Genomic DNA, 24,426 nt, shown 5'->3' on the forward strand with positions numbered 1-24,426 from the left:
GACCTCGCAACAGCTGTTGTTTCCAGCGGCGGTGCCTGGTCGTGGCCGCGCACCTCCAAGTTGTAGTAACTATGCGCGCTGCGCTTTCAATTCAACATGGTCGTCTGGGAGGAGCAGGTTCGTCTGTACAAACGTCTGTGTGATTCTTCATGTGAAGGCCACAGAGAGTCAAAGAGCCTTAAGGCTGACTCATGCTTCTGCGTCGAATCGACGGCGTACCACCGCAGACCCCTCTGCGTTGCCGCGAACCCCTCTCCAAGCCCTCCGCCGAAGCTCAAGGTGCACCTCCAAAAATGTGTAACTTCTCGTCGAGGCGACGCAGAGCGCAAGGACTGTGATTGGTCAACTCGGCACAAGTAGCAACATGCTAGTTCAATGACAGGAGCTTTGCAAATAAACTCAGACATATTTTGGTATTTACAATGCCGGGGTTATCCGTTTGTAAAGTCTCTATATGTCTGTAACGTTTTGAAATTAGCCCTTCGCCAGCAAGCGGCACTTTGTGGGCAGTTGTGCTAAAGTTTGCTCGCTAACATAACATAAACTGGTTACAGGCAGACAGTCATTTCGATTTGGAGATGAACGACAGTCACATTAATGAATATTTAGTTTGTACGCCCTCTGGTGTTTCGAAGAGTACTGCAACGAACAATGAGTTGAGCATTAACCTTCTCCGTGCACGCTCGTACCTACGGAGGCCTGCGCAGGGTGTCCTGCGCCAGTATATATGAGGCTGAATGAAACGCAGCTAGTGCGTTCCATTTACCTCGGAACTTGGAAGCCAGAGCTGGGAATGACGTCACACCCGAGTTAAATGCGTTCCATTCCACAATTACCCCAATTCAGATTTTGATTGTTTTCATTAGCTCTAGCCAGGCTAGCCATTGTTGGCAATGCCAGTTGATAACGCATCACGCAGTTTTTTGTGAGAATCTCAATAATGGATTTTTTTACAAAGAAGAGAGAATGATACTAAAATGTCATAATGGTTTAGTTCAACCAATTACTTTTGTCAAGTATATTTGGATATCCCGCTTGCCACTATGCATCTGTTACGTAGCAAATATTTGTTTGCTACTGTATTGACTACAGCGCCTTTAAAATAACACGGCCATGCAAAACTAATTGACACTATTTGATTTGACTACACAGCAGGCTTTGGCTTCACATCATTTGAATTCTGTCCATCTAATGGAGCGAGGCTCATCGAGTTTGTTCTATTATTAATCAAAATCACATCAGATCTGTTGTTGAAACATTTCAAAACTGACAGTACTGTCTGTTCCTACGCCTGTCTCAAATGGGTTGAGATATTATTGCTGGACACAAATGGTATTTAGTTGTGTGTATGCACCAATCAATAATGTAATAATATTATAATACTTGATTTAAATAAAGAAATAAATGTAGGATAATAAGGATATTAATATATTTTGAATGTAATGATGTGTCGCTGTAATTGTTTATCAATAGCTTTATTCATTTGCCAATGCCGCTTGTTTTTTATTCAAATTAAACGAGAGAGACACACACAGATAGACAGACAGAGAGAGAGAGAGAGAGAAGGGGGGGGAGAAAGACGTGAAGTGGGGCTGTCAGATCAGATACTCAGACACAGGAGTCCACAGAGGGAGGAAGACCAGAAACAAATACTGATAAGGTTGGTGTTCTTATTCATTTTTCATGTGCCAAGGGGTCCTTCCATGGGGTCCCCAGAATAAAGGGGAATCATTTATTTCTAACTATAATTCCAGCCAAAAGTAACACAAATACAGAACGTGTCACTATTTTGGTCGTGGGTTTTTGGTCAACACTTTATGTAATGTCACATCTAAAAGCAAAAATCCAGTCAGATTAAACTTCTGAAATGGGGGTCCATGGTCCAATTTTGTGAAAAGGTTCGGGAACCATTGGTGTGGATGACTGAAACGGACAGAAGACAAACTTTATCGTACTGTTTGGACACTTGCATAGTTGATACTGTGTTATATAAAGTTAGTGGTTTTCCTAAAGTTGCTACAGAAACTTCAAAGAGGCACTCCACTGATTTTACAATATCAGAATACTTGAGATGTTTAAGTGGCAGAGTGTTATGGTTTTGGTACTTTGCTTTGTATTTTGGTCTGGTATTTTGGTTTTGTTATTTATGTTTTGTCTTATTGTGATTGTGCACTTTTCTGTCTTTGTATATATTTCTGTTGCCTGTTTGTAGATTTCTGTATGTTTCCTGTTTTGTATATTGTGTGTGTTTCTGTTCCCTGTTGTGTATATTTCTGTTGTGGTTGTTTATATTTTTATACCCTGTTTTATTTTGATAGTCTGTCCTTCCTCCCTTGTCTTGTGTCGTTTTACTTCCAGTGTTTTATTTTGGTAGTCTGGTTTTCTGTCTTGTCCTGTGTAGTTTTACTTCCTGTGTTTTCCCACCTTTTTTTAATTACTCTGCCCACTCCTACGGCCCTATTTTAACGATCTGAAACGCAAGTATCAAACGTGAAATGCAAGTAGCTTTGTGGGCAGATCTCGGGCGCTGTTGCTATTATACCGGCGGGATAAGTGACTCTTGCGCCTGATGCAAATCTTAAATGGGTTGGTCTGAAGTAGCTAGGTCTGGTTTGGGTGTAACGTTCAATAAACCAATCAGAGCGTCATCTCTCATTCCCTTTAAGAGAAGGTGCGCTTGTTCCATTGCGGATTGCTATTATGACGGCGGATTTGCCTGGCGCAAGCCAGCGGGAGCTGTCCGGGATGCGGCAAAGTAATAAATGCCCGTCTTGACCGGGTGGCGATGTTGCTGCGGCCTCTCGGGCGCATCTCCTCAACTCTGGAGAGGATTGCTGCAGACATGGAGCGTGGGCCTCCAAACACACCACCTCCTACTGTTGTGCCCCTTCCTCCTCCCCCCACTCCATCTCCGTCCACCTGCTCCACCAGGAGCGCATCGCGCATTGCCACTCCCGGACCAGATCACGCTGGAGTGTCCAATCCCGCCGTAGTTCAACATCACGTCTCCTTAAGTCCTCTAATATTTCCTCATTTATGTCATCAACACATCCATGATTCATGGAAATGTTGTGTAAAACACAACAAGCCACAAAGAATGCTGGGACTTTTTGAGGATTGTACTGTAAAGTGCCTCCTGATCTATCCAAGCACCTGAAGCGCATTTTCAGTAATATTTTTCTTTGTAATTATGCATGGTTTGCAAAAATGGGAACTACTGCGTCCGTGTAGATGAGAGAAGCAAGATGTATGCGCGTTGTGCACACGCTACATTATGGCCAAGCATGCGCCCCTAAAATAGCACCTGAATAACACGCCACTGACTTTAGACCAGGTTTTTCCTGGTCAGTGGCGGAATTGTTTTCTGAAACTGCAATATAGCACCAGGGAACGTTTGCGCCTGAACACGCCTCCTCTTTTCACTGAACCGCCCCCGGGAGCGCAAATACATTCCCTAATTTACCAACGTGCGTCTGTGGAGGGAAAAGTCCGCTGTGCGTCGGGTGCAAAATAGGAATGATACATGCGTCGGTGTACAAAGGCAATTGCGCTGAGTGCAAGATAGGGCCCTTAATGTGTTTCACCTGTTCCCCAGCCCTAGTGTCAGATACTTCCCTGTTTGCTAAAGGCCGTACTAAAGGGCCCTCGTACGGGTCAGGGAACCCGGAGACGAGGCAAGAGGCTTTGATTACCACCCTAGACGTCCCCTACTCACGGGCTCTTATCCCCCTGTGTATTAAAAGCACTGCCCGAGGGGATCTTCACAACCAAATGAGTTTTCTTAAGTACTCACAGTTTAAGGCCACTCCTCCCAGGATCACCGAAGGTCCCTTCCTTCCGAGGTACGCCCGCTAGCCTTCCTTGGTCGCTGCGCCGAGAGAGGCCAAGCGCTCGGGGGCTCTGACCAGCCGAGCGGGTAGGGAAATGCACTCCCGCTGGGAGATAACACAAGGTCTGACTGTCAAGATCGGTCCCCGCCGGGTCGCAACTCGCACTCCCCTAACCGCAGCATGTCTTCATGTCCTTATAGGGTGACACAGAAGGCACTTACAAGAAATTTCGCATGTGAACATGTTCCATCCCTATGCATTATACAAGCTAATGCAAATACAGCTCTATGCATTACACAAGTTAATGCAAATACAGCTCTATGCATTACACATGCTAATGCAAGTACAGCTCAATCATGTATGACTGCCCGCCTCCCTTTCCCAAGCTATTGTAAATACAAGTCGGTTATTTATGACTGCATGTATGTCCCACGGATTTAAGCAAATATAGCTCTGTTTTATATTCGGCCTTCATCCTCCTCTCTCATCGCCACACACATGCATCCGTGACCCTCACATGAACTCTCCTCTTTCAGCAGCAGCCTCCTACTCCGGCCGAATGCAACATTCGAAAGCAGACAGTCAAAATCATGATCCTTTTTATAATGCAATACATACCAATAGTTTTATAGCAGTAATATACGTTTTAGCTGTTTTTTGGGTTAATACATTTCTAAGCAGTAATATAGTTTTAGCTGTTTGGGGGTTTTCAACAGAAATAAACCTTCAAACAACAAATCGTCAGCCTGCTCTCTGCGTTTGGGTCCTCTAATTCCCTGCACTGCAACACAGAGAAGTGCAGCACAGGATGACTCCCTCTTCTAGGATTGATACAGATGCAAAATATGTTATGTTATTATTGTTATTCTTTTCCAGATATGGCAGTAAACTCTTCCTCCTCCAATGACTCCCTTCTTCATCCTATCACTTTCTACATGTATTGCCTTATGACCAGACCAAGCTCCTTCATCTTTACTGCATTCTACATCACCAACCTCCTCCTCATCCTCCCTCTCTGCATCCTCGTCGTCTACCTGGGTCTCCAACGATGGCGACGACATCGCTCCACCTCCGCAGCAGCAATGACGAGTCACTCAGACAGCTTCACCTACCACATGGTCGCCATGGAGCTGATTGGTGTCTTTGGGTGCACCCTCTGCTTCTGTAGTATCTTTGGGAATCATGTTGATATATATTCTGTGGGTTACTATCTTTGGGAATCAACCTGGTATGGAGAGATGTTCTTTCACATCCTGACCTGTGTGGAGCGCTACCTGGCTGTCGTTCGTCCCGTCACCTACCTGAGCCTGAGGAAAGAGAGAGGGATCAGAATCAGAAATATCACTATCGGTTGTGTTTGGCTGCTTTCCTTTGTGACCAAAGGACTGACGACTTCAAAAGACCTCTCTGTAATCGTGCAGTTCTGCGTCTTGATTTTCTCCTTATTAGTCATTTTCTTCTGCAGTCTTTCTGTTCTCTGTGTTCTGATTCGCCCAGGGCCAGGGGAACAGGGCGGGGCCAGGGAAAGAGCTGACCGATCAAAGCAGAAGGCTTTCTACACCATCGTGGCCATACTGGTAGTGCTTTTGTTGAGATGCTCTTCAAGTGTGGTTTGGGCTGTTTTTAATTCGTTGAGGGAGGGTATTGACTGTGTGGCGACAGTGGCTGAGAACTGGTTAAATATCCCCAGCAGTCTGGTGTTACCTCTGCTGTTTCTACACAGAGCAGGAACATTAGCATGTTCCAAGAACAATGCCCAATGAAGATAAGGATTCAATTTCAATAAATTCACTTTAGTTACAAGCAAACCAATACCTAATTAAACATCTTCTGGTTTGGTCTCCCCATGCTCATGAGTTTTTGTTATGTCTTTCTGGTAACTTAACGTATTCTCTTTAATTAATTCAACTGTCTGTATATCTTGTTACATTTGTTTAAGTAAATACTATTGATTAAACAACCAATACGTGTGATTTAAATGGTTACAGGAGAGGGCCGAATAAATATAGTAGGGATAATGTAACAAGTTACTTTAATAATAATGATAATTGTATTTGTAGAGCACTTTTGAAAACCAAGTTACAAAGTGCTGTACAGTAGAAACAATATATATAAAACAAGATCCATTATTAAAATATAAATACAATAATTCAAATTTAACAATAAATAATACAACAATAATAGCAATAAACACAATGGTTATGAAGAAAGCCATACGATAAAAGTGAGTCTTAAGAAGGGATTTAAAGGAGTCCACTGACTTTGCCTGCCTGAGATCTCCAGGCAGGGAGTTCCACAGCTGAGGGGCCCGAACAGCAAAGGGACATACAACTGGGTGTCATCAGCATAGAAATGGAAATTAATATTACAACTTTTGAATGATGAGAGGAGGCTTGTCCAAGGATCACGGAGAAAGACCTAATTGACAGAGAAGAGATACACCAATCCAGGGCTACATCACTGATACCCACACAGTTTTTCAGACGGCTTATTAAAACGTCATGGTCCACGGCGTCAAAAAGCTGAGCTGAGGTCAAATAGAATTAAAACAGAGCACAGGCCTGAGTCGGCTGCAGGCAAAACATCCCAAATCACTTTGGTAAGTTCATGTGCAGCATATGTGCACAGTATTTACAGCATATATGTACTTTATTAAAATGCTGTACATGCATGTATATGGTATATAAGTATAGTAGATGCTTTGGTATTAGAGTGCTACTGCACAGGATTTCTTTAGATTAGATTTTTTTTTAGATTCAATCAAGTGTGATGCTTCCTGTGGAGAGGCTCAACTTACTACACACATACGCGGAATACAGGAGCCATATGAGATGTGTTTAAAATAACACAACCATGCAAAACAGCAATTTGATTTGAATACACAGCAGGCTTTGACTTCACATCATTTGAATTCTGTCAACTGTCCATGTAATGGGCCGATATTGATGTTGTGGTGGAAATTTATAAGGCATGTAGGAATGTTTGTTTTATTCAATATTTATAATTGTAACATAGAATTTGTCTGATGGTGTGTTTATACAAGAATATAGGTACCATATAAAGCTGAGTGAAATGTAAGTTTTTGGTATGACTTTGTCCATGCATACATGCTGTACCAAGATCTTCTCTGACGTCAGAGCCGTGTTGTAATATTGTAATAAACCTATATTCAAGACAACTGAGGCTCATCGAGTATGTTCTATAAATGATCAAAATTAAGATCGACAACAAATGCAACCTTTTTCATATCAGATGGGTTGCTGAAAGATTTAAAGCGTCCATATTGTAAAAAGTGAGATTACCATGTCTTTTTTCATCATAAAGCAGGTTGAGGTGCAGTATACATACTGCAAAAGTATCAAAACGCTCAATCCACAGACACATGCACACAGTCTGTATTCAGAAATGGTGCATTTAAACAAGCTGTCAGGACGTCCCTACAGTTGTGATGTCACAACTAAACAATATATAGGTCGCTTTTATCAGAATACAACATTAGAAAATCTGTTTAGAAATATCGGAAATATTGGATAGATCAATCAGTGAGTATATTATGCAACTTATACATGATGAAAGAGAATTGAAGTTTTAATATTACTACCATATTTAATACCACTGCACTTACGGTGGTGCTGTGGCTTAGTTGGTTAAAGTGCCTGTCTAGTAAACAGGAGATCCAGGGTTCAAATCCCAGCAGCACCTTGTTGTTGCATACATTACCTCTGTTAGCATTTCATCCACATGTTTACCCAATCCCCATGCTACACATTACGCTACCCTGATTGCAAATGAAAAAGGTAAAAATGAATGACGTTAAAACACATGAAATCAGAGCAAGGCAAGTAGAGGCTTTAACACACAGTTTATTCATCAACCATTTCCGTTAATTTGGGTTAATGATGCTGATTATTTGATAATTATTTCTTGTCTACTCTATGAGGAAGAGCCTGGAAGATGCTAAAATCAGGCCGTCTGCCCCTAAAGTGCCTTGGCCGGTTTAGTTCACCTCTGACCTCAGTCAGCATCACATACCACCTTTAACCACACCCAACAGTGATGTCACAGGGTCCTTGTGTACACCTGGGCCACGTTCAGCCCCGACAAAACAAGCAAACCGTGTGTTGAAACTGAAACGGGTGTCGTAGCTCCAAAACGGTCTCAAAAAATGGTGTGCATCATTTTGAGATTGAACGTGCCCCTATATATCGCTGCATCAAAGTGAAAGGTTAAATGTGTCCTGTGGAGTTGTCTTGTTAAAGGGGAACAATGCAGTTTTTTTAGCTTAATTTACCTTAACTGAACAGCTTCGGAGTCATTGGAATGGTTATATGACTTTTTTCAAGTTGAATGGTGGTCGTCTCGCTTCCCCCTAGCGCCTGTGAGCGGAAAAACCACCCTTGCAACTTTCGGCTGGCGGCTCGCACTGCATACTTACGCCTATTCAGGAACCGGCTAACAAGGTAGCGATGGAGTTTTTCACACTATGGTCATGGCTGAGCCGGCAGAAAAGAAGCAGACAGCTAGGAAAGCACTGTCGGAGGAACAGAGAAAGAGGAAACAGCAGACTGACCGAGCGAGGAGTCACACACAAGTAAACGTAGGGGCTGCCAAATATCTATTCCGAAGCTGTAAGGGGAGTTCTGTAGAGAAAGCTGCGAGCAAAAAGCGAAAAAAACAGCGAAGAAATCGCCACAACTGCATAGCGCCCCTTTAACTAACAAAAGATATGTTTGCATTCAGGGTTTCTCACTAAAATCGTTTAAAAGCATTAACAAATGTGTTCAACTCATTTCCCTTCTGAAAAAAACATTTGCAAAGCAGTGTGTTTTTTTCACCATCCATTATCGGTCACATCCCTGTTCATTAGCTCATTGTATTCTTGTAAGAGGTATCAGCCTGTAGGAGGCGCTGTAGCTTAGTGGTTAAAGCACTTGTCTCGTAAACAGGAGACCCTGGGTTCAAATCCCAGCAGCGCCTCATTATCACTTAGTTATCTTAACACAACAAACTTCTTACCTGATTTTCCAGAGCCCAAAAGTTACATGCAATGTTGTTTGGTACCATAACGTTACACGTGTCCATGGTGCACTCAAGATCTCATCGGAACAGATTTATGTCATTCAAAAAGCTCTCGACCAAGTTTAAAACTTTTACAGCCAACTTAATAAAATGTCAGGTTATTTTTCGGGCTTGAATCTATAAATACAGTGAAAGGGTACAGGCATGGAGACAAAGAACAGGAACAGGCTTCGGTCATTTCTGGTTGGAGGTTAGCTTTGGTTAGCAGTACACTCCGTTACACAGATAAGCTCGAGCAGGTGAACAACCAGACTCTGACAGACGACGTTCAGAAAGCCACACTGCTTGTGGCTGTCTCGTTTTTACGGTATTATTAATACAGTTAATTCCACAGGAAGCCACAACACTACAAGCAGCATGCGACATCCATGGTTACCACCAGCCTCTAAGCCTGAAGTGAATTGTCGGCGCGGTAACGCACGCGCATCTTTACGAAAAGGGAAGGACTGGAGGCCGCTGGTCTGTGTGCACTATAAAATGACATCGCTGATTGGGGAAAAAAATGTAACTTCGGATTTTGTCTACCTGGGTGGGAAACACGCACAGAGTCAAAGTCCACTTATTAAAAACCCTGGCATTAACAGCTTCTCATTTAAAGATGACAACAAGTAATGTGTATTAGTGAGCTTTTTTAGGGATTCATCAGCCCACTCCACAGCTTCTGTTGTTTTTCCCGTGCTTCCTAGGCCTGCTGGGGGTTTATTTGTCCGTTGGTTACGCCACCGAGGAAATGGCGTCACAAGACGCACCAAAAATGGTGCAGATTAACTGAGAAACATCCCAGGTGACATGTATTCAATGCATTGTATTTCTTTGTAGGCTGAAGCGAATGATGTAGACCCGGAGAAAGGGAAACTTCTTGTCTCGCATAGTTCCAAACATCCACTCTACAGCATTGGACACCATTCGCTGGCCATCGAGTAACTTCTGACGCAAGTTGATTAAATAGCTACCTCTTTTGAATTGTCAACTCTCTTTATTATATCAGAGGACCTTAATGATGCATATGCTTATGTTTATTTGTATGTGTACAGCTCAATCATCGGGGGGGATTTGGCAATACAGGAGTCACTTTTAGTTCAAAGTCATCTTGAAAGGGCGGTTGGATTACATGTATGAATACAAATTCTTGCACACAAAAAATATCATAAGCCAGAATGAGCTTTTGAAATGTTTATCACACAGACAGTAGGGTGACTAATTTCTTCCCCAATTTAATTTAAACACTAATTTGGTCTCTGTTAAACATTTGTGTGAACTTAAAGGTTAAAATTGTTCCTCTTTCTTAGCGCCAAATTAATTCTTTTTTGTCTCCTTTCCCCACCGTACTAGTTTCTTTTTAGTTTTTCCACTGTCGGTTTCTCGGTTGGCCCTGCCTTTTGTCTCTGTTCTCTTTCCCCTCTCTCCTCCCACTACTACTGCCAGCTGATTGAGCGCACCTGGTTGTCATTCCACCATCACCTTCTCCTGCCGCGCACACCTGCCTTCCATCTGCAATCAGGATCAGTATTTCAACCCCGGCTCAACAGACCATCTTCGCTTGGTCGTTGCTCCAGTTGTACTTTACAACTTTCTGAGACTCCTGTTTTTCCCTGTCTTTGAGATAACATTTAACTTAACCTTTTCCTGTCCGTTTCCCTGCAGTTACCTTCTCATTCCCTGTCTATTGTCTCCCAGTCAGCTGGCTTCACCACTCGGTCCCCCTCCCGCAGCACCCTGCTTCAACCTGCCTCCGCTTCCAGCCATCCGCTCCTCTGCTCTCCAGCTCCATGCTACGTTTACACGTGGCCGGCTATTTTCATAAACGGACATTTCAATCTCTCCGTTTTCAAAAATAACATCGTGCACAGCTGTCAGTTTTCAGAAAAGTGTTTGTTTACACGTATGTGTATGTATGTATGCCGTCAATGCAGCCAAGAGCACGCCAGACCTGTAGGTGGCGGTGTAACGAGAAGCTCAAGCTCACGTTAGCCAATCAGAAGGCCGAAAATAGCAACAACAGCAACCAATCACTTCCTCTTTCTCTCTCTCGGCTACCTAAACCTCCGTTTGTCTCAGTTTACGTGCAAACAAAGATTTAAAAAATCTCCCCTCTGGCTGGAGTTTTTAGAAAGACTCGGTTTCAGAGGCGAATTCTCCGTTTGCGTGTAAACGAAGGGCACAAACGAAGGGAAATGTCTCAGTTTGTAAAAACAGCCATGTACGTGTAAACAGGGTCCCAGTTTCTCCCCCTCAGCTTCTCGGCTCCGGCTACCCCACGCTCCCCTGAGTGCCCCCCGCCCTTTAGCGCCTTTGCCATCCTACTCCCAGCTCCCGAGCCCTCACCATCCTACCTGCCATTTCCCCAGCCCCTGGCCTCCATCTCCCCACTCCCTTTTCCGCTTTACTCCAATAAACCGGTTGCTACTTGAGCCTAGCATTTGAGTCCGTTCTGTTCCATCACCACAGTTTTTCCAGTTAGATACACACACACACAAAAATACTATTTCATTCATTCAACCAAGCATAATGAGTTGTTATTATTTAATATATTTGATACTTTGTGTATGGCTTAGTCTTAAAATGATCATGGTTGTGCGGTCAACACATGGCTCATCAGAAGAAGCGGGCTGGACACTAAATGCTGAATGGACTGTTGCTACTTTGCGATTGAGAAAGCAGAGTAGCAAATGACACATTGATTGATAAACAGTAGTTCGGTCAGGTCCATTAAAGTCAAGAACAACACAGACAATAAAAATGCTTTAGGAAATGTTATTGAATAAATTACGAATTCAATTTGGCGGTATGGCTCTGTTCAAACAGACAGCAGCAGCATTAGGGGACGCTCACACAGTTTAAGACTTGGAGAGCTAAACTATTGCCCCATACGAACAGAGCGGCAACGATGACATAGAAGCCCACGCCACGTTACACACGACAAGGTGGAGCGGGGGGAGGAGGTGGGTAGCACGGATGCGAGCAGCAAGCAGTTAGGAGCAAGCTAAAGCGGCTTTAGGTAGGGCGCCCTGTTTGAGTGTAGCCATTTAGCAGCGAGGGGAGTTGACCAGCTGGTGCGCTGACGCAGATCAGCTGTTGCAGCTCAGCTGATGCGACCGTGTTGTTGGCCAATAGCGGTTAGCGGCGTCTTGACTACTTGGCCTGCCAGAACTGACGCTGACGCTCAATTTAGGCTACTTTTAATATTGTAGTGTAATAACAATATAACTGTATATAATATTTATAGTTTGACTTAAGAGGGAAAATAAGCAGCTCGTGTTCTTGTATTTGATCACATTTGAAGATAAAGCCCTGTTTTGACTTAAGCTATCTCTGGTATCTATTCTGGTGTACATCTGTAAATAAAAAGACCTGACAGTCACTCTGGAAGTAAAAGCTTTCAATTCTTGTGTTTTAAGCTGTTGGGTGATTATTGATTACATTAATGACAGATTATGACGAAAACACTATTTTGTATTACAGACCAGTATTATGCTACATATATTTAATAAAGGACAATTAAATATCTGTAATATAAATTTATATCATCTGTAGTGGGTTCTCATTTTTAATTGTCCCTTACAATGTTTTTATAGTGAATGTTGTAGTAAAACTCTGGCTTTCAGCTGTCCCCCTACCACTCCAAATGTAAAACTTCCATTTACAAATATGCAATAATGCGACAACAATCAAACAAGTACTTGGGTATATGTATTTTCATTCACATTTACCTTTCAATATCGCAATCGCTGCTGTCAGTCCCGTAGAACATGACAGCGCTGCAGGTGTTTGGAACTACACAGGCTCACATGAACCACGTGACCATTGTTATTATTATAACTAAATAACCAAAGGAGATGTAAGAGCAAGAATGTCTGTAGTAATATCCTGTAGTAATATTGTTGAACTCAGTTTATTCATTAAACAAAAGAACTGCGAACTCAATCCCACAGGCCAATCCACTGTCTTTCTCTCCACATTCAGTCTAAACCTACCTCTTCAAACTGGCATAATCTATATACGCAGACTCAGCTCATGAAATGGCGTATGTATGACACGCCAATTCGTATGCCATCTTTGGCGTGTTATCAAGGCGCATACTCGCTGTTTATCAACGCCGTTTGGCCTCCATTGACTTACATTACCTTGCGACTGCGTGGGAATTTACGCCGTGGCGAGTAGTAAAAAAAGGGCAGAAATCTGTGTAGGGAGGTAGGTCAGGGTGGTGGATGGGTAATACACTTTCACCCAGGAGACCGGGGATCGTGTCCCGCATGTCACGTTTCCTAAACTCAACCGTCGCTTTCTTATCGCGATAACACGCCTCTTGGCATGTTTGTTTACGTCCACTGTATACAGCGTAGACATACACGCGGATAGCTCAAAATGTGTACAGATAACACGGCACTTGGCTTAAGAAAGTGGGCGTGTACGTTTACGCGATGTCATGATATCACGTTGATATACGAGCAGGCAGCACCGGAACAAAAATACAGACTAGATGATACATGTTTGTTAATTGTTGCACTTAGTTAGTTAGTTTTGGAGGAATTTCTCAATTCTGAAATCAAAGCTTACTCAAAATTCATTTGCAGAAACCTTGATGAGGTTAGGGCTTCGAATCGCTGGGAGCAGGGTTTGAACCTGGGTGGGGGAACCCCATTGGATTTCGAGTCCAACGTCTTAACCACTGAGGCCCGACAGACTTCGTTACAAGTGAACACCGTCAATCGGACGACAAGGCGGCCTATCTCATAAGTACAATTGCCGCCATTAGAAGATCTGACCACGGTCGGTTCTGATCAACTCAGCATGCTGGATGGAATTAGCAAGCTCGCCAACTAACGTTAACATTAGCCAACATTAACATTCCCTCCACATTTTTGCCAAGATAGCCCCGGATATGGACAACCTGTTCAGTCCTCTACATAGTCGTCTGCTGCTGTCTCGGCAGAGCATGACTTCGCGTAAACATACACGCCCACTTTCTTAAGCCAAGTGGCGGGTTATCTGTACGCATTTTGAGCTATCCGCGTGTACGTCTACGTTGTATACAGCGGACATAAACATACACAGGAAGGAGGGCTGTGGTCTGAACTTAGTTATTTATGTATACTGTGTTGGATATTCTATAATGTTTTTAATGCTATTATGTTTTGAAAATTGTTATTATTGACTGGTGCTGAGAGAGTGCTAAGGCACATTGTATTTCATTGCTGTGGTACTTCGTACTAATATGCATATGACAATAAACTTGACCTACATGCCACTTGCCGTGTTATCGCAATAAGAAAGCTACGGTTGGGTTTAGGAAAAGAACAACTGGTTGGGTTTAGGAAAAGAACAACCGGTTGGGTTTAGGAAAAGAACAACAGAGTTGGATTTGGTAAAAGAAGAAAGCGACGGTTGAGTTTAGGAAATGTGACACGCGGGTTGGGTTTAGGAATAGAAGAACAGGTTGGCTTTAGTAAAAGAAGAAAACGACGGTTAAGTTTAGGAAACGTGACTTGCGGGACACAAAAGAAACGTGACACGCTGGACACGATCCCCGGTCTCCTGGGTGAAAGTCCTGTCTTTTACGCTGCGCTGATAAACACGCTAAAAAGCGAGTATGCGTCTTGATAACACGCCAATAATGGCATACGAATTGGCGTGTCATACACACACCACTTCATGAGATCAGTCTGGGCAGTCTGCTGATCTGCTGTTTTGTTGTATCATAGCAATGGTTTCAACAGCACTCACGATCATTTCCAGGTAAATAAAACGTCCAGCGGAGTGGGAAGGGGTACACATGAGCGGAGCATGAGCAGGCACGTAACCCCGATCTTAACCTGGGTAACCTGGGTACAATGCACAAACACCCCATTTACTAAAGGAGTTCCCTAGGTCTGTTAACCAGGGATAGGGATTTTTTTTTTTACGGCCGATGCCGATACCGATTGTTAGTAGTTAAAGAAACCGATAACTGATATTTTCGAACCGATATGCATTTACAGTGAAATGAAAATCTGTTAGTCAAAATTAAGATTTTGGAATGTTCCAAACTCCAACACAAAATATTGTTTAAATGCTTTAAGCAATTATTTAATAAACTTTCAACATAATACACACTAATACAGATGGATAAATATCTTTTTCCTCCCTTGCTAACAGTTGGTTGCAGACTGCTGTCCCTGGTGTTTTGTTTTTTTTTCTCGAAAAAATACTGCCCTTTGTTGTTGTTTCTTTTTATCCATCTGCAGTATGATTTCAGAGAGAGAGAAATTAAAGTAGTCATTGTGTTAACTCACGACTAGCTTCATTTAATACATGCAGAACACGAGTTGCCAGGGGGCTAGTCCTTACAATAACATGTCAGAGGGACATAAACCTTATTATTAAAAAAGTAGACTACCTTATTACTAAACTAGTAAAGTAGTAGCATATGTATATGTCTTGCATTAAAAATCTTTAGTAAATGTTATTGTAACAAACACAAAATACAAAATTTTACTACAGTAAACTCCCATTTCAAAATAATATATAACTAGGCTTCTTATGCATTTAAAACCTCAGTGTTGCAGCTGGTAAAGGTGGAGCTCATTTTAATTGATTTTAAGTAATAGTTTCAAGTGGAAGCTATATCATCACCTGAACAGGTCAGTGACTGGCCAATCAACTTGCCCGACATGCTGTCAGGCTGGCCCCGTGCCATCGCACCATTGGCTATGTTGAACCCTGCTTCAGGTGCAGTCATCGGTAGCCTCCTTTCTTTGCTCGTCAGTGGCTGTGGAAAGTTTTAGTTTAGTAGCGGAGATATTAAGTGAATCAACAGCACATGGATATATAATAAGAATGGTTCAGCAGAGTAGCTATCATTAGCAGATTTGCCCGATCAAAAACCAGCATTTATCCGGTTATCTTTGGTGGGAAAAGGTTATAAGAAAGTAACAAGACTTGTGATTCTCTAATATGCCTTTTATGGATGTAGCTGTAACCGAGAGAAATTATTCTGAGTCTGAACTGCAATGTTACATATCCTAAACTTCAACGCCAATTACGTTACACAATCCACTAACATTAGCTAAGGCTAATGGCATATCTTGATTCAATACAGTGAATTTCACAGAAAAAGCTACGGGTTTGCAGGTATGCCACAATGCCATTGCGTGAGGCTTTTTCTATAAAACAAGAACGACATCTAGTGGGCTCAAAAAGCTTCATGAGGCTTCATTTGGCATTCTAACAACGCATTATGCCATTTTTTGTGCATGCAAACAGCATAACAACATGTCCACAGATAAAAGTTGGACATGCCTGTGTGAACGACTGATTTAGTGACACAAATAAGACAGAAGTGCTTATAACTTTATGTTACTGCAGCTTTATCAACTGTTGATACAGGGGGCAGCCATGATGGATTTTTAACTCGGGGTACTGCGAGGTTGTACGAGTGACATCGTAAATACGAGGTCAGGGGGCGTTTCCGACTTTGACGTTCCGAGGTAAATAGAACGCGGCATTAGTTGTGTAGCTGCTCCTTGTGACTACAGATCAGCTGCCATTTTGTAGAGGGCTGGGGTTACAAAGATTTATTGGTTTCATTTCCGAACAAGTCTACATAAAGTTGCAAAAATTGACGTTAATCTTTGGAATTTCCAAGAGCTCAACAGTAACATAACCTTCATAATCAAATCAATGTATAAGAACTGTCGAAATCACATGTCAGACATTTTAAAGCTTACATTTCAAATTTATAGGATTTTAGACTTTTTGTCTTTTTAAGGAGCCACAGATTATTAAATCTCATATCACCTTTAGATAATTCATTCATTTTCAGAGGGTTTAACCCTGATGGAGGTTCTCTGTTCTCCTTCTAGACTGGAGCTTCACTTCACACTGCTTAATAGTTCCCCTCCTGTGTGGGTTATCATGTGTCTATGTAAACCCCCTTTCTGTTTAAAAGTTTTCTTACACACTGAGCAGCAAAATGGTTTCGTTCCTGTGTGGATTCTCATGTGTCGCTTTAAACTTCCGCTCATTGTAAAAGCTTTCTTACAGATTGAGCAGCTAAATGGTTTCTCTCCTGTGTGGATTTTCATGTGTTCCTTTAAACCTGTGTTCATTCTAAAAGCTTTCTTACAGACAGAGCAGATACATGGTTTCTCTCCTGTGTGCATTCTCATGTGTGCCTTTAAACGTGCATTCTCTGTAAAAGCTTTCTTACAGACTGAGCAGCTAAATGGTTTCTCTCCTGTGTGGATTCTCATGTGTACCTTTAAACGTCCACTCCCTGTAAAAGCTTTCTTACAGACAGAGCAGATACATGGTTTCTCTCCTGTGTGGATTATCATGTGTATCTTTAAACTTTCACTCCGTATAAAATCTCTCTGACAGACAGAGCAGCTAAATGGTTTCTCTCTTGTATGAGTTATCATATGTCTCTTCAGATTTGTCTTCCGGCCAAATCTTTTCCCACACTCAGAACAGCTAAATGAATTCTCACCAGCACTAAATCTTGAGTCACTGATAGGGACTTCATTATTTTTCATAGAGTTTAAACCTGACTGAGGTTCTCTGGTCTCCTTCCAATCCTCACTGTTATCAGTTTCAGAAGAGTCTCCAGTCTCGATATCAGTATCTGGTTGTAAATGTGTATCTGGATCTAATTTCATGGCTGGTTCTGGTCCTTCACAGTCCTCCCCTTCAGCTTCTGTTTTCATCTGTTCAGTTTGTCTTTGATTAATCTGTGAGAACGGAGGTCTCTCTTCATCATCTTCACTCTTCACAGGGACAGGAGTGAATGTGAACTTGGTGACATCAGCCTCCTCCAGCCCTCGAAGCTGCTCTCTTTCCTGCCTGATCCGGAGTTCCTCCTGTTCCTCTTTAATGTGTGGTGGCTCCAGGTCCTGCTGCTTTACCCCCATGTGTAGCTCTGCATGAACCAGCGTGTGAGGGCTCAGACCGCCTCCTTCTGTAAAATGTTCCTCTCCTGTACGACTTCTGTGGACCGTCAGGTGATTATTGTTAAATGCTTCATCACTCTGACAAACTTCATCCATCCATTCAGACATCCATTGCTCTCTTTCCAAAAATCACTGTCATCATTCTTGGATTCGGAAGAGTCTCCAGACTTGTCATCAGCATCTGGTTGTAAATGTGAATCTGGATTTGAGTTCATGGCTGGTTCTGGTCCTACACAGTCCTCTCCATCAGCTTCTGTTTTAATTTGTTCAGTTTGTCCTTGATGAAGCTGTAAGAACTGAGGTTTCTCTACATTATCTTCCTTCTTTGCAGGGACAAGAGTAAATGGGAAACTGGTGATCAGCTGGTCAGCCTCCTCCAGCTCTTGAAGCTGCTCTCCCGCCTGACTGGTCCGTATTTTCTCTCTAATATGTGGGGGCTCTGGCTCATCCTGGTCCACACTGGAACTCCACTCCTGCTGCTCAGGGGGAAATTCTTCTTTATCCGCCAACAGGTGCTGGACGTCTGCAGGAAACACAAACACACACACAATGAGGAAAACTGATTTCATGCTAACGAGGGGCATAACAGTGTGCATAGTCAACTCTGTTTGATACAGGGATATGTTGACACATGCACTGTACTGCACTGAAAAAAAAAAAAAAAAAAAAAAGAGTCCACCGAGAGGATTTACCCCCTTCACCCCCCCAACAAACAAAACAAAAACTGTACCATCGACTTACCTTTTTATGGGAACAATCATGACCGCTGACCTTTTCATATATCTCAGTGTTGAGAACAATATTTACATTAAACAGTGAAGTCTGAGGATCATTAAAAGAAGATTGTAACCGGGACAAGGCCTTGTTGTTTTATGGTGGGGCCGATCATGAACAAAATGATGTCATCAGCATAAAAAGGAGCATGACAATGCTGAGCTGGAAAAATGTATTTGCTAAATAAATGGGATGGGTCCTAAAATTGATCCATGAGGGACACCTTCATCAACCTTTTGGGGACCGGAAAAAGAAGAAAAGGTCCAAGGCACTCTTTTGGCAAAAAGTTAAAAAGCCTTTATTCAGATAGTTATCATGGGCATTTTGGTGACATTCTAAAAACAGACTGCTTGTACTACAGCTGAAATGATTCCTTGAGTAACTCTTATAATTCAATTACTAAAAATCATTGAACCAAAATTCTTTGCCTCAAAGCTTTGTTTAAACACTGTAATTAAAGTTGTATACCGCTGTGTTTCCCCATGGTGCAGATTACAAAATGAAGGAAAAGAGCTAAAATGGTAAGGGGCTAAGAGAAGAAACGGGCACAGAAAACAAAATAGTTTGGGATCATTTTAGGCTGCAAAAAAAACTGGACAGTGTGTCGCAGAGCGGACAAGCTACACAAGGTAACTTTAACGTCTGCATGCAGTCTCTCGTCCACCATTTTACACAACTACAGCATGCTACTCTGAAAATAGCGATATTCTTTTTTAGAAAACAGCCTAAAACGAAAGCTGTTGGTAAACTACCATCTGCTGGTGGAGACAAACCAGCCCCTCTTGTCTAGCGCCTCCAGCTCATCGCAACTTAATATGTGCATGAATGACGACATCGGACCATGCCGATGATGTCTGTGTTGTTAATTCTTTCTAAACTTCACTCAGATCACCCCTTTGAAAATGTGTCCCTCAGAACAGTATAGTTGAATAGCCCTGCTGTAAGTTATGTACAGTCACATGTACCTGGGCTTAGTGAACCGCTTTTTTGTAAATTCAGTGTAAAGAGCCAGAGGCATGAAGGGGAAGGGGGGCGAAAAAGATTTACATTCAGGCGACCAAAAAAAACTTTGGCCACCTAATTTAGGGGAAGGGAGGCTAAATATTAGTAGTAGTTTTTCTAAAAATTAAATCTCTCTTTTATATATTTACAATTGCTATTTCCTATAAAGCAAAAGTATTTGTTATCTGATTAATCGATGGAATAATTGTTAGAATCCCCAATTTCTAAAATAATCGATAGCTGCAGCCCTACCTTGTACATGTTGTTCAGAGCTGGGTTAAATCCCAATGCACAGTGGCACAGACGTTCTCTTCAGGGGTGGTCTATAGCACAAAGTTTCCCTTTCAGTTGATACCAAGGTTATAATCTTTAACGAAAATGAACGAAATAACGAAAACCAGGTGGGAAAAAACGTTGTTTACTGAAATGAAAATAAAAACGAGGCATTACAGAAAAATTATAACTAACTAAAACTGTAATGTCTGTTTGCAAAACTAACTGAAATAAAATAAAATTATAGAGTAAATGTCATTACTTTTCGTCTTTGTCAATGTCTTTTATAGAGCAAATATATCTTTCAGAGTGGATATTTCCGACCATAGACATATTTACAGTTTCTGAGTGGGAACCTAGAAACTCTGACATTCCATGGCAAATAGAACACAGCTTAGTCCATGCCCCTCTCCTGGCACCATGGCGGTACTTGAAAGTCTGAAAAAAGCGTCCTTATTTTAGTATGACTTATGAGTGTCAGATAAAAGCAAATGCCTTGCAATGGAAAGTGGTAAAATATGTGGACATTTACGTTACACGGGGAAAAAAATAAGTATTTAACGGTTCAACATTTTTCTCAGTAAAGATATTTCTGATGGCTATCGGCATGACAGTTTCACCAGATGTCAGTAACAACCCGCCAACGCACACATACAAAGATATAAAAACAAATAAGTCCATACATTAAGTTGTGTGTGAAGTGAAATGACACAGGGAAAATGTATTTAATACTTAGTAAAAAAAGCCTTTGACAGCTTCAAGACGCCTCAAGTATAAAGAACCTAGTTGCACACATTGCTCAGGTGTGATTTTTGCCCAGTCTTCCACACAAACTGTCTTCAAATCTTGAAGGTTCTCTGGGATCTTCTATGAACCTCTTCTTTCCAGAGGTGTTCAATTGGATTCAAGTCGGGTGATTGACTGGGTCAGTCTAACAGCTTGATTTTCTTTCTCTGAAACCAGAGAGTTTCCTTGGCTGTGTGTTTGGGATGAAATGTCCAACCTCGTTTCATCCTGAGCATCCTGTTGGATAGCAGCAGATTCTTATCAAGTATGTCACGGTGCATTTCTCCATTCATCCTTCCTTCAATTATATGTCTGCCAGTGCCAGATGCTGAAAAACAGCCCCACACCATGATGCTCCACCTCCAAACTTCACTGTTGGTATGGTGTTTTTAGGGTGATGTGCAGTGCCATTTCTCCTCCAAACACAGTGTATGCTATGACAGCCAAAGAGTTCAATTTTGGTCTCATCTGACCAGATTATATTCTCCCAGTATGTCATTGGCTTGTCCAGATGTTGTGCAGCAAACTTTAAGCAAGCTTCCACATGCCTTTTCTTGAGCAGTGGTGTGTTGCGTGGTGTGCCTGTATAGAGGCCATGGCGGTTGAGTGCATTACTATTTGTTTCCTTTGAAACAACTGTACCTGCTTCTTCCAGGTCTTTCAGAAGATCCCCGCGAGTGGTCCTTGGTTCTTCGACAACTCCTTTATGTATTCTACGGACTCCTCTGTCAGCAATCTTGCAAGGAGCACCTGGTCGTGGCTGGTAAATGGCGAAATGATGTTCTTTCCACTTCTGGATAATGGCCCCAACAGTGCTCCCTGGAACTTTCAGAAGTTTAGATATTCGTCTGTAACCAATGCCATCCCAATTTTTTTCTACAATAAGTTTGCGAAGGTCTTGGGACAGCTCTTTGGTCTTACCCATCATGAAATGCTTCTTAAGTGACACCTTGGTAATGAGAAACCATTTTATAGGCCATCAATCAGGACTAATCCAACTGGTATTAATTTGCACTAATAGGGGGCAGGATTGCTTCCTAAATACTGAAAGATTTCAGCCAGTTTATTGGCTTCCCATGCCTTTTTACACCCCTTTTTCTTCACGTGTTCAATATTTATTCCAACTATCATTCCACTTTATTACACATAACTTTTGTCATGGGCATAGATGTTTTGATTTCTTTGTATGTGTGGATTATAGGGGGTGGCACGGTTCATGAAAAAACATCCAAACCGTTCGGTCCGCTTGTCTCGGTTCGGAGCGTGTGTGCGTCGCACGGTTCGACGCATGCGCAATGTTGCCTGGTGCCCGTCAGGTGCCCGTATGTGACCTCAGACAGTGTGTTTCCCTTTCGCGCGAAAGAATAGGTGTGGACAAGTTACCGAGAAAACGTACAGTGAAAAACCATGCAAAACATTTTAGACCGTCCTGCCAACCTGTATACATTTCAACATCAATGTACGCTGCGTTTTTTCCACTCTAAAGTCGCTGAAGCGGCTGCTGTTTCAATCCTGTCGGCTCTCTGCAGCGGGCGGGGCTGCTCAGTTCCCCCCGCAACTGATGCGCACAAACACACAAAAAACGGAGATGAGACGTACAGGATGACCTAAATTGAGGACAGCTACGCTCGTTATTGTAAGTGCAATGATAAGTTAAAGTCCATTAAGTGCTTTATCAAACCGTATGAATGTGAGTCCCAGGACAGGATAGGAAATTAACTAACAACGTAAAGATCAACAAGCCACTGTCAGACATGTTCAAATCTGATTCATTCATAAATTATTATTTTTTGTCTTAAATCCTCCAGCTGTTTTCATATTATACCAACATTTGCAGCATCCTGACCCTTTTTGGTAAGGTTACTAGGAAAAACTCAGCCTAGAGTAATTTTATTCTCCCCAAAATAAGTTTCCTTTTTATTTTTAAAGAACTATACAAAACGTATTCTGACTTATTCAAAAGACTGAGCTTTAAGAGTTCCTCTTTTTCTTTTAAAGGACACCATTTTTTTATTTCAATTGATATTCTGTAATATTTAAATCTTTGTGTGCTAAAAAGGCTCATAAGTTCCTGTAGATGGCAAATACAAATTCTCTTTTTATTTTCTGATATAAAACAAAAATTTAAAATGGGTCAATTTGACCCGAAGTCAACACAAGGGATGAAAGAGACTTCAGATACAGTATTAAGGGACCACTAAGGCCTATATAAAAGAGACTTCAGATACAGTATTAGGGCACCACTAAGGTCTATATAAAAGAGACTTCAGATACAGTATTAGGGCACCACTAAGGTCTATATAAAAGAGACTTCAGATACAGTATTAGGGGACCACTAAGGTCTATATAAAAGAGACTTCAGATACAGTATTAGGGCACCACTAAGGTCTATATAAAAGAGACTTCAGATACAGTATTAGGGGACCACTAAGGTCTATATAAAAGAGACTTCAGATACAGTATTAGGGACCACTAAGGTCTATATAAAAGAGACTTCAGATACAGTATTAGGGGACCACTAAGGTCTATATAAAAGAGACTTCAGATACAGTATTAGGGACCACTAAGGTCTATATAAAAGAGTAACTCTTATAATTCAATTACTAAAAATCATTGAACCAAAATTCTTTGCCTCAAAGCTTTGTTTAAACACTGTAATTAAAGTTGTATACCGCTGTGTTTCCCCATGGTGCAGATTACAAAATGAAGGAAAAGAGCTAAAATGGTAAGGGGCTAAGAGAAGAAACGGGCACAGAAAACAAAATAGTTTGGGATCATTTTAGGCTGCAAAAAAAACTGGACAGTGTGTCGCAGAGCGGACAAGCTACACAAGGTAACTTTAACGTCTGCATGCAGTCTCTCGTCCACCATTTTACACAACTACAGCATGCTACTCTGAAAATAGCGATATTCTTTTTTAGAAAACAGCCTAAAACGAAAGCTGTTGGTAAACTACCATCTGCTGGTGGAGACAAACCAGCCCCTCTTGTCTAGGCGCTCCAGCTCATCGCAACTTAATATGTGCATGAATGACGACATCGGACCATGCCGATGATGTCTGTGTTGTTAATTCTTTCTAAACTTCACTCAGATCACCCTTTGAAAATGTGTCCCTCAGAACAGTATAGTTGAATAGCCCTGCTGTAAGTTATGTACAGTCACATGTACCTGGGCTTAGTGAACCGCTTTTTGTAAATTCAGTGTAAAGAGCCAGAGGCATGAAGGGGAAGGGGGGGGAAAAGATTTACATTCAGGCGACCAAAAAACTTTGGCCACCTAATTTAGGGGAAGGGAGGCTAAATATTAGTAGTAGTTTTTCTAAAAATTAAATCTCTCTTTTATATATTTACAATTGCTATTTCCTATAAAGCAAAAGTATTTGTTATCTGATTAATCGATGGAATAATTGTTAGAATCCCCAATTTCTAAAATAATCGATAGCTGCAGCCCTACCTTGTACATGTTGTTCAGAGCTGGGTTAAATCCCAATGCACAGTGGCACAGACGTTCTCTTCAGGGGTGGTCTATAGCACAAAGTTTCCCTTTCAGTTGATACCAAGGTTATAATCTTTAACGAAAATGAACGAAATAACGAAAACCAGGTGGGAAAAAACGTTGTTTACTGAAATGAAAATAAAAACGAGGCATTACAGAAAAATTATAACTAACTAAAACTGTAATGTCTGTTTGCAAAACTAACTGAAATAAAATAAAATTATAGAGTAAATGTCATTACTTTTCGTCTTTGTCAATGT

At 41.7% G+C, this 24,426-nt stretch overlaps 2 non-coding genes across 2 annotated transcripts; both read left to right on the forward strand.

Annotated features, from left to right (window-relative positions):
• Nucleotides 1-7,458: 7,458 nt before the first annotated feature.
• Nucleotides 7,459-7,532, forward strand: trnat-agu. The gene has a single exon. It is a non-coding gene; the product is annotated as a tRNA-Thr (tRNA).
• Nucleotides 7,533-8,734: 1,202 nt separating this feature from the next.
• trnat-cgu lies at nucleotides 8,735-8,807 on the forward strand. The gene has a single exon. It is a non-coding gene; the product is annotated as a tRNA-Thr (tRNA).
• The last annotated feature ends 15,619 nt before the right edge of the window (nucleotides 8,808-24,426 follow it).

The sequence above is a fragment of the Perca fluviatilis genome, chromosome 24 (assembly GCF_010015445.1).
Source record: "Perca fluviatilis chromosome 24, GENO_Pfluv_1.0, whole genome shotgun sequence".
Lineage (NCBI taxonomy): Eukaryota > Metazoa > Chordata > Actinopteri > Perciformes > Percidae > Perca > Perca fluviatilis.